The sequence below is a fragment of the Meriones unguiculatus genome, chromosome 20, assembly GCF_030254825.1.
Source record: "Meriones unguiculatus strain TT.TT164.6M chromosome 20, Bangor_MerUng_6.1, whole genome shotgun sequence".
In the NCBI taxonomy this organism is placed as follows: Eukaryota; Metazoa; Chordata; class Mammalia; order Rodentia; family Muridae; genus Meriones; species Meriones unguiculatus.
In genome coordinates, this window is record NC_083367.1 from 9,259,944 (window position 1) to 9,271,997 (window position 12,054).

Genomic DNA, 12,054 nt, shown 5'->3' on the forward strand with positions numbered 1-12,054 from the left:
TTATAAATATAAAACTTTTCTGTCTCAATTAATTGGGAATTAGCCAGGATAGAGATGTCCTCTAGAGACTAATATCCTTCCACAACAATCACTCGATAGTTAGCTGAAAAAAATTAAGGAGGATTTAACATTCTTCATAAGTCTAAATATCAGTGCCTTCAAACATTTGTCAACAGTAACAAATTTCAATAAAATTGGGTCATAGAGTAGTATTCCATTGTATAAAAATACCACAATTTCTGTACCCATTCCACCGTTGATGGACATCTGGGTTGTTTCCAGGTTCTGGCTATTACAAATAGAGCTGCTATAAACATCGTTGAGCAAGTGTCCTTTTTGTGTACTTGAACAAACTTTGGGTATATACCTAGCAGTGGTATAGCTGGGTCTGGAGGAAGCACTATTCCTATTTGTCTTAGAAAGCGCCAGATAGCTTTCCAGAGTGGTTGTACCAGTTTACATTCCCACCAGCAGTGGAGGAGGGTTCCCCTTTCTCCACAACCTCTCCAGCATGTGTTATCGCTTGAGTTTTTCATCTTGGCCATTCTGATGGGTGTAAGGTGATATCTCAGGGTCGTTTTGATTTGCATTTCCCTGATGACTAATGAGGATGAGCATTTCTTTAAGTGTTTTTCTGCCATTCGATATTCCTCTGTCGAGCAATCAAAAAGGAGGAAATCATGAAATTTGCAGGCAAATGGTGGGATCTAGAAAAGATCATTCTGAGTGAAATATCCCAGAAGGAGAAAGACAAACATGGGATATACTCACTTATATAGACCTATAAGATATGATAAACATAATGAAATCTATACACCTAAAAAAGATAATCAATTGAGCGGACATGGGGTAAGATGATCAATCCTCGTTTAAAAAGACAGATGGGATGTGCATTGAACGTATGACAGGAGTCTACTAAGCGCGTCTGAAAGACTAACTAGCAGTGTTTTCAAAGCAAAGACTCATGACCAAACCTTTGGCAGAGTACAGGGAATCATAAGAAAGAAGGGGAGTTAGTCTGATGGGGAAAGGATAGGAGCTCCACAAGGACCAAATATATCTGGGCACAGGGTCTTTTCTGAGACTGACATTCAACCAAGGACCATGGATGGATATAACCTAGAACCTCCACTCAGATGTAGCCTGTGGTAGCTCAGTAACCAATTGGTTTCCCAAAGTGAGGGGAACAGGGACTATTTCTAACAGGAACTCAATGACTGGCTCTTTGGTCTCCCCACCCCCGAAGGGAGGTGCAGTCCTGTTAGGCCACAGAGGAGGGCTTTGCAGCCAGTCCTGATACCTGATAAAACAGGATCAGATGAATGGGGAGGAGGTCCCCCCTATCAGTGGACTCGGAAAGGGGCACAGTGGAGATGAGGGAGGGAATGAGGGACTGGGAGGGAATGAGGGATCGGGACATGGCTGGGATACAGAGTTAATAAAATGTAACTGATAAAAAAAAATTAAAAAAAATTGGATCATAGAGCTTTGGAGTCTTGATAGTCCAATATCAAGTGCTGACAGATTTGTGGGTTTGTTTTTATTTCATCTATGTAGTCTTCTCACTGTAGCAGCTTTCTGTGGCCTCTTTTGTAAGTGTGACAGCCCAATCCATTGTGGCAATGTCTTTACAAATGAAACATTATCACAAACTTCTTATTCCAGTGATTAGATCTCCATATACATATTAGGATATGGGTGGATATAAAGATTAAAAGAAACCTAAAATTTTCATTCATGAAATACAGCTATACTAAAATGCAGACTTTTCTAGTTATTTTCTAGATTTAAGGCATTAATTTTGAAGATTTTTGTGATAAAAGAGAATAAATAATTCTATAAATAAATGGTTCTAGACTGCCTTAAGATTATCATGAAGCTGGAAATGTGAAGAAAGGAGAGATACAGAATAAATACAACTTTCAGATGGATTAAAGATATGCTAAAAGTTTTTCAGCAGATTCTGTAGTGTTGTAGGGAGAAGAAACATATCATAAAGGAAATTTCAAAGGGAGAAAAAGCAACTACATACAGAATCATGATTCCATTTGGGTTCTGTTATTAACCAAAAGTATGATTAGTAACAACTGACTTATAGGTAATAATTTTCATTTTACAAGTGTATAGGAATATTCTTCATAAAATTGCTATGTTTTTTAAAAAATGAGTTTATAGTAGGCCACCCTTTTTCATAAAACCACACTAATCTGAGAAATTATGATGCCTCTTCATTTGTTTGTTGTTGTTGTTGTTGTTGTTGTTTTCTGCTGTAAACAGAAAATTTTCACAAGACACAGCTTTGCTTTGTATAGAACTCAAGATCTAACAAGAATGTAAGTAGAACAGTTATATGTAACTGAAACTAACAAACCTCAAAATTTCCACTTATTACACAATGGTTGTCTGTAGTGTCTACACATTTAAAATCAATTAGTTTGGTTAATTTAGACAGCCTCTTCCTTCTGTTTGCTTTGCAGGTCACCTGGGCTGGACCATTCTGTGATAAAATGACTGGATTACTAGAATTGGTATTATAATGCTAAGTAGCAGATCCCTGTGAAACTGCAAGCTTGAGCTTCATGATGAGTTGGAAATTCTGTATGTTTGATTTTAAGCAGTATCTCATTATGAAGACTTGGTTGGCCTGGAATGGGTTATGTAGAACAGGATGACCTCAAACTCACAGTTATTTGTTTACCTCTGTCTCCCAGTTTTGGGAGATACTATGGCATCATTTCTGGCTTGGAAAGTACTTATCTTACAAAAAACATTCTCAAGATAGGAACTAGAAATTATCCATTTCCTTAGTCCTGAACACAGGAAGTATCAGAATGTCATTTCTATTAAATTTTGTTAGACAAATCAACAATAACAAACAAAGACTAGACTTATTGAAGAACATAAACGTAAGGTTAAGCTGTTGTTAAAAAGATAAAATTACTACAGTGGTGTTCAGATTATAGGATGAAGCCTTGCTTTTGCATATCAGTTTAACATTATTCTTAATATATACCTACTTACTTTATACCATGATGACAAAAATCAATAGAATTTCTAGATATCATAAGAAAATGGAGATAAAAATATTTTGAGATTTCATCTTATACTTCAGTGTGGCTAAATTTAAAAAAAAAAAGAAAAATGTTGGCATGGATATGGTGAAATGGAACATTTATTCATTGCTGAAAGTAGTGTGAACTGTGGAAGTCACTATGGAAATCAGTATGGTTGTTTCTCCAAAAATTAAAAATAGATGTATCATATGATCCAACAGTCACACTCTGGGGGATATATCCATTGAACTCTGTATCCTACTCTATATGTCCATGTTCATTGTTGTTCTATTCAAAACAACCAAAAAATTGTAACAGGTTAGATGTCCATCAAATGATGATTGAATAATAAAAATGTGGTTTACTTACCAATTATAATTTTGTTAAACCATTGAGAAAAAACACTCTTCAGAATTTTTTTTAAATTTTTTATTTAACTTTTATTAATTACACTTTATTCCTTTTGTATCCCCCCATAAGCCCCTCCCTCCTCCCCTCCCAGTCCCACCCTCCCCCCCTTTCTGCATGCATGCCTCTCCCCAAGTCCACTGATAGGGGAGGTCCAACAGCCGCCAATGAGATGGCAGTAATAATGGCGGCTGTAATTCCAAGGTCCCTTTTCTGTCTGAAGAGAGTCATAGCGTGAGGGGCATCAATGGGCACAGGCACCCAGCGAGGCATGCGAGTAACCAGGGCATACCTAAATTCACTAGCATTTCGGCATTGGGCAAAAAAGCAAGTATCATTACCACAATTACTTGGCTCTATCTGGCTAACAATGAATAAAAATGGGGGTTATAAACAAACAGGTGTGGGCTTATAGGAAATATTATGAGAAGCCTTAACCCCCTCGTTGGAACATCCTGCATCGGTTCTAGAACTAGCAGTGGTGGGTCCGAGGTATGAGTAGGTTCAGGAGAACATTGCCCCCAGGGGCGAGACGTGCTCCATGTAAATTGACTAACTCCATGTTTTCCTCCACTTTTGAAAGTCATTTAAGGTTCTTAAATTATCTTTTCTTTTTTTTTCTTTCAGAATTTTTAGGTAAATAGAAATAATTGGAAACAAAACTTTTTAGGTAAGCCAGGCTAAAAAGAAGACATCATAGGTGCTCTCTCATTTATAGATGCTAGCTGTTAGTCTTTAGCTATGTTTGTTAAATTAGGAATATTGAAGGAGGGTCAGAAAGTTAATTAAGTGACTAAGGTGGGCACAGTTCAATGGCATGGAAATAGAATCCAGAGGTATAAAGAATTAAAACACATTAATAATACATTTTTAATGGAAAGGTGATGTGAGGGCATAAAATAGGAGGAAGGACAACTGCCCAAAAAAGATATTACCAAAATGTTATCTGTAAAAATTCTCCCATAATATGTAAATATATAAAGAGTTTAAATAGAATTGCTCAATAATATGGTTTCAATACCTCAATTAGACACTGTAGAATAATATGAAGCCCAACACCAAGAATAAGTTATCACTTTTGAGGTTATTGACCAGTGAAGTCTCATAGAAACCCTACCGAAATCTTATGCTATTGACAATACCCTTGATTATGCTACAAATCTTAACAGTAAGACCTTGTCACAGAGTCTTAGAACATGGAGAAATCAAGTTTATACAGACTTGGGAGCTTAATCATTATTAAATAGATTTCGTAATGAATGAATGCATACTACCAGACTAGAAAATGACTTACATTTCTTATCCAGCTATGAACCTTGCAAAATGTATCAATGACTACATTGGTGAGGCATGGTTCCCTTGGTTTAGTAGGAGTACAAATGATATGGGGGTAACTATCTAGTTTCTGATTGGAGTTAAGGCTTACCCACAAGCTTAAACCCATACCAGGCACTATTATTCAGACTAAAGAGATAGGCTATAAGCCCTGGAGAGGACTTGTTACAGGTAATCTAATAAATGAACATAGTATTAAACTGATTCATTGAGACTTATCCTGATACCTGAAGATTAGTGTATGTCTCAAATCCCATTCATAAAACTTCTTTTTGTAATAGCTGTTGATTTACAGAGTCTCACAACTGGCCAACATGTACATAATAGGAGATTTAATAATGTTCAGTTGTAAATGAAGGAATCCTACATTGTCTCTACTCCCCATGACTCAAGAATTACTGTGGAAGAGGAAGCAGAAAGATATTATGCCATAAGTGGTTGATGAGTACAGTGAAACTGTTTTCTGGACACAGCATGGTAGATCCTCCTATAAACTCATAGCAGTTTAGACAGCATGCACAAGACCTGTGCAGGTTCAGGCTAGAACAAATTATAGCACAGAGAGATGAGGTAGACCTGAAGTCCCAGCCCTAGCTGTTGAGCTATTTTCAGTTTGGAAGTGCTGGAAGATGGAGAGTTGCTTTTCTTGATTGTTGGAGCCCCTGATGGATTGACCACCCTCCCATGAAGGCCACATGTGCAAGAACACACAAGCAGCACAAACACTACATATGGATTACAAATAATAAAAAGACAGGTGGAAAAGACAGGAAATTAATTTGAGAGAAGTTATAAAAGAGTGAAAATATAATCAAAATGCATTGTGAAAAACTCTCAAAGATCTAATGAAAATGATTAAAAATAAGAAAATAGGTTGTTCATGCTAAATAGTGCAGTCATAGGGAATTGTATTAAAATTATAAAGTGGGAATAAGACATATTTAAATACAGCCTGCTGGAAGTGGTGTGTAAACAAGGAAGGCATAGTGTTTGAAGTAATGGACTCAATAGCTGAATGGTTAGGAAGCAAAACATATTATGACAATGATGTTACAAACAGTATGTATTAATATACCAAACAGCGGGATTACAGACCAGGCCCTTATATAACACTCTAAAATTCAAGTTCTATATTTCCTGTTAACAAATATGACTGCTTGGTTGCATTATTATAAGGCCATATGTACAATCCATGTATAATAAGATGTAATAATCTATTTCTGGAGGAAAGTGTGTGCATTCGTGCAATTAGTAGACTAAAATGTTTATAAATTTTCAGGAATTTTGACACATGTACTAAATTCCAGGTGTTATTAAGATAATAATTTTTATATTTTTTTATTCTTCTTTTTAAGCTGAAGTGATGCAGAAACTCATAACCAAACTTTTGACAGAGAACAGGTAGTCTTATGGAAGAAGGAAAACATAAAAGGACCCAAAGGGGAACTGAAGACCTCATAATAATAATAATGAGAAAGATAGTCACAATAATAAAATAATAAAAAGAAGCCTAAAAAATGTTAACTATGCATGCATTTAAAGGCTTGACATAATATTTCACTCACCACAAGTAATCCACAATTCATAATGAAAAAAATGAGATATGTATAACTGTTCCTATGGTGAAAAACAAGATAATCAAAGACAATGGTTAATTGTTTTCTTCATTAGTGATACAGAAAAGAAAGCTTTGCCATAATGGATCAAAACTACAGACAGAAAATGTTAGTCATTGGTTTTCAATGACAGCATTTGCTAGATTGAAAAAGTTATTTTCTGTCTTCCTAACATACAAAGTATGTTCTTTTTCTATATGTATTGCATGGAATTAGTATTTAATTTTTTCTTTTTTTTCTTTTTCTTTACTAATTACACTTTACTCACTTTGTATCCCCCCTGTGGTTCCCTCCCTCCTCCCATCCCAATCCCTCCCTTCCTCCACCCTCTGCATGCATGCCCATCCCAAGTCCACTGCTAGGGGAGGACTTATTTTCCTTCCTTCTGATCCTAGTCAATTAGGTCTCATCAGGACTGGCTGCCTTGTCCTCTTCTGTTGCCTGGTAATGCTGCTTCCACCTCAGGGGGAGGTAATTAAAGAGCAGGCAATCAGTTCATATCAGAGACAGTCCCTGTTCCTATCACAATGGAACCCACTTGGATACTGAACTTCCATGGGCTACATCTGTGCCCTTGGTTGGAGTATCAGTCTCAGGAAAGACCCCTGTGCTCAGATTTTTTTGGTTCTGTTGCTCTCTTTATGGAGTTCCCGTCCTCTCCAGATCTTCCTGTTTCCCACTTCTTTCCTAAGATTACCTGCACTCTGCCCAAAGGTTGCCCATAAGTCTCAGTATCTACATTGATGGTCTGCAGGGCAGAGCTTTTCAGAGGTCCTCTGTGTCAGGCTCCTGACTTGTTCCCTCTTTTCTCCTTCTGCTGATGTCCAGCCTCTTTGCCTTTCTGGATAGGAATTGAGCATTTTAGCAAGGGTCCTCCCTCTTGATTAGTTTCTTTAGGTGTACAGATTTTAGTAGGTTTATCCTATATTATATGTCTATATGAGTGAGTATATACCATGTGCATCTTTCTGCTTCTGGGATAGCTCACTCAGGATGATCTTTTCCAGATCCCACCATTTACCTGAAAATTTCATGATTTCCTTGTTTTTTATTGCTGAGTAATATTCCATTGTGTAGATATACCACAATTTGTGCATCCATTCCTCCATTGAGGGGCATCTGGGTTGTTTCCAGCTTCTGGCTATTACAAATAAAGCTGCTACAAACATGGTTGAGCAAATGTCCTTTTTGTGTACTTCAGCCTCTCTTGGATATATGCCTAGGAGTGGTATAGCTGGATCTTGAGGAAGCGCTATTCCTAGTTGTCTGAGAAAGTGCCAGATTGCTTTCCAGAGTGGTTGTACAAGTTTACATTCCCACCAGCAGTGGAGGAGGGTTCCCCTTTCTCCACAACCTCTCCAGCATGTTTTGTCTCTTGAGTTTTTTATCTTAGCCATTCTGATGGGTGTAAAGTGAAATCTTACGGTTGTTTTGATTTGCATTTCCCTGATGGCTAATGAGGTTGAGCATTTCTTTAAGTATTTCTCTGCCATTCGATATTCCTCTGCAGAGAATTCTTTGTTTAGCTCTGTACCCCATTTTTTAATTGGATTACTTGATTTTTTGCTGTTTAACTTCCTTAGTTCTTTATATAAACTGGATATTAGCCCTCTTTCAGATATAGGGTTGGTGAAGATCTTTTCCCAATCTGTAGGCTGTCATTTTGTTCTGAGGACAGTATCCTTTGCTTTACAGAAGCTTTTCAGTTTCATGAGTTTCCATTTATTGATTGTTGCTCTTAGAGCCAGTGCTGTTAGTGTTCTGTTCAGGAAGTTGTCTCCTGTGCCCTGACATAAATCCACACACTTATGGACACCTGATTTTTGGCAAAGATGCCAAATCCTTTCAATGAAAAAAAAGACAACATCTTCAACAAATGGTGCTGGTCTAACTGGATATCTACATGTAGAAAAATGCAGATGGATCCATACTTATCACCCTGGACAAAACTAAAGTCCAAGTGGATCAAAGACCTCAACATAAAACTAGACACACTAAACTGCTTAGAAGAAAAAGTGAGGAATACCTTTGAACTCAGTATTTAATTTTTTCAAAGTAAACAAATATTGCTTTCTGAAGTAAATTCCTCTCAGCCATGATGTATTATGACTTTCTTATCTTGAGAATTTTCTTTTTTACTTTTTATTCATTTTACATTCTTGCTATAGTCCCAACCTTCCTCCATTCCCAGTCTCTCCCTCCTTTTCCCCTTTAGTATTCCTCATAAAAGGGAAGCTCTCTTTCCTATCCAGCCAAGCGTATCAAGTATAATCACAACTGAGCATGTCCTCTTCTCCTGTGGCCTGGCAAAGCAGTCCTGCCAGGTGAAAGTGATCAAAAAGGTACAAGTGAGTCCCTATCCCATGCAGTCCCCACTTCCCTTGCTAGAGGACCCATGGGAGGCCTAAACTGCCCATCTGCTAAATCTTTTTAGGGGGCCTTGGTCCAGTTCCTGCATGGTCCTTTACTGATGTTTCAGTCTCAGCCAGCCCTTCTGGGATCTGGTTAGTTGGCTCTGTTGGTTTTCTTGTGGATTCCTGTCACCTCCAGGTCCTTTTCTCTTTCCTCCCACTTTTCCACAAGAATCCCTGGGCATCGCCCCATATTTGGTTGTGAGTCTCCCCATATGTTTTAAGGCACTGCTCAGTAGTACCTCTCAGAGTACAACTCTGTCAGGCTCCTGTCTGCAAGTTTTGCAAAGAAATTTTACTTGTTAAATTTTTTTTTTGTGAGACATTTTCTGACTGTGTTCTTTTAGTCAACTAATTAACCAATATTAATTGTTTTGCTCTCTAGTAATGTGAATACACCTTTTTCAAGGCTTAATACATAATATGCAACATAGTCTTAGAATATGTATATAACTTAGATTGGACTCTAAAGGAAATTTATTGTCAAATATTTACTGTAATGTTTTGATTAATATCTTACGAATTCTATACATGCATACAATTTATTTTGATGATATTCTTTCTCTACTTCTCTCCCATTTCAGATTCCAACCTTTCACTACTTCCTAATTTCATGCGTACTTTCTCTTAACCTAATTTGTGCTGCTCATATACTAATGGCAAGGGGGCCTTGCACTGTATCATGACACAAGTTCAAATCATCCACTGTCAACAGCTCCTCAGCTAAGGGCAGATACTGATGAGTTGCTTTCATTTTCCATGTGGGTATATTGTTCGCTGGCAATTCAGTGTAGTAGGCTTGTTACATCCAGAAGATACTGTTTCAGTACTGTCCTCCCTTCCCCTTACCTCTTACTTTAAAGTTTTTCAACTCCCTCTTCCATAGTGCATTCTTAGTATTGGAGGGAGGGTGTATAATATTGTTATCACATTTGTGATTGAGCACACAGCAGATACATTCTGTGCCCTTAGACCTGTAATAAGTTTCTGTATTAACCAACAAGCTTTACACAAATAAGGTTCCCCTGAGTTGTGAGAGCTGCACTAATTTATGGGTACAGAGCTAGGACTTCAGAGGGCAGTTTGATACTATTGTCCATTTTTTAAAAATGATAGTAGATTCACCTCCAGGGCCCATGACCATTTCAACCAAAAGTTCTGGACCAAATTTACAATACAAAGTGATATGCCTTCTCATATCAGGAATAATTTCCTACTGTAGAGCATCCGTACATTCATGTACCTCTAAAATTCATGCCAATGTTGCTCACACAGGCAAATCTTCACTGTTAGTTTTGTCAGTCAGGCTGAGCGCGAATGTTGGCAATTGTTTTCCTTCAGAAGCTTACACAGGACTGTCAACTACCATGAAAACTAACCAACAGCAAGGAATCTTGTTGGTCACTATCAATCTGATTTCTCCATGTCCTCTGTCCAGTGTGTGTGTGGAGACTGTCAAATTTCCAGTTTTCTCCCTTTCAATATCCTCCTCTTTCAAAAATTAAAAAAAACACACACTTCATAAAATTTTGTTCTTTTTGCCTCTTCCATTTCAAACAATGTATGTTTTAATAAAACAATTTATCAGTATAATCAGATGACCTGAAAATTCATTTTTATTATTGCCTATTTCTTTAGTTTTTGTGAGAAAAGTTTGACTGACAAATTCAGTTTTCTTGATCAAAAGGCTATTTAGTGTTTAAAGTCCAAATATTTTTGACTTTATAAAGACTGATCTCTCAGTTTTTATTACTAGTTTGATTTCATTATGCTTAGACAGAATATTTTATGTGATGTAGATACTTTCAATTTTATTGGGATATTTTATCACTGGATTATGATTATATTTGCTGGATTTCTCAGCATAAATTTATATTATAATTTTGACATTGCTGTTATGTAACCATTAATTGTTTCGGATATGCAAAGACCATTGTTTAAGTTATCTGTTTATTTACATTTTCTGATAGTTCTGTAAATTGTTGGAAAAATAAATGTGTTTTTTTCTACCTTTTATTTTTCATTTTCATTTGCTTTGCTTCATCTATTTCCAAGTTCAGATAAGTAGCATGCATATTATTATTGAGACTTCTCAAATACTTTATGTATTTAACTTAAATAAATGTCCATTATTTTGTCCTATGTTACCTGTTTTTGCATCCACTTGATGAACATTAATATAACAACTCTAAGTTGCTAATGCTTGCAGTGCAGTCTTTATCCTAATTTTTTATTTTGATATCTTATAACTTTTTATTATTTCTTTTATTTCAAGTATGTGTAGTGTATTTATTTACCGCCCATGCCAATCTCCCTTTCCTGTATCTGCCCTCTGAGTCCTGTCCTTGTTCAAATTCTTGGCCTACTTTTCTCTAAACATAAAAAGACACACACACACACACACACACACACACACACACACAATCAACACTAAATGGACTCAGTAAGTTGTATGAGTATATTTATTCAATTTCATATTTTAGCGGACTTCTATAGATATCCTAGAGCTCTTTTTTCTTTCTTTTTATCTACCAATGCTATTCAGCTGAGGCACTGAGACTTCCTAAGTTTACTTTCTTTAATAGTATTATTATTTTATGACATGATGACTTTTTAAATGTGTTACTTTTTAAATCTTCTTATTTAGTGTTCCACCCACTGATATCTTATGAGTTTATTTAATATCCACTATTAGCCTATTGTATTTTATGCTTAATTTGTAAGAGTTGTTTTTCCATTATCAATGTGTATCTTTTGTCTATTGAGTCTCAAAAACATTAAGTAAGTTCATCTACAAGGGATGAGCTTACAAGGGGTGCTTTGTGATAATATCTTTTCCATATCTTCTTTCATGGTTTTTACTTTAGTTTCCATACACTTTCACAATGCTTCATGCAATCAAAACTATTTTAAAGGGAGGATAATAGTGCTTTTAAACTTTATCTCTACATATTTTATTTCCTTCCCAATTGCTATTATAATTTTCTTCTTGTGTGTATAACTTCTTCTGTCATTTCTTGTAGCATTTGCAGGAAATGAATTATCACAGTTTTTCTGTGTCTGAAAAAGCGTTTATTTCTTTCGTATTCTGAGACTCCCAGGTGAACAGTGTAGTTTAGCAGAAGCAATTGCAACACAAGTTCTGCCCTTGATCATAGAAAAGACAAGCATGCAAAAGATAAAAAAATAATGCAAATATGAATTTGTGGGACTAAAAGTTGGTCCAAGTCA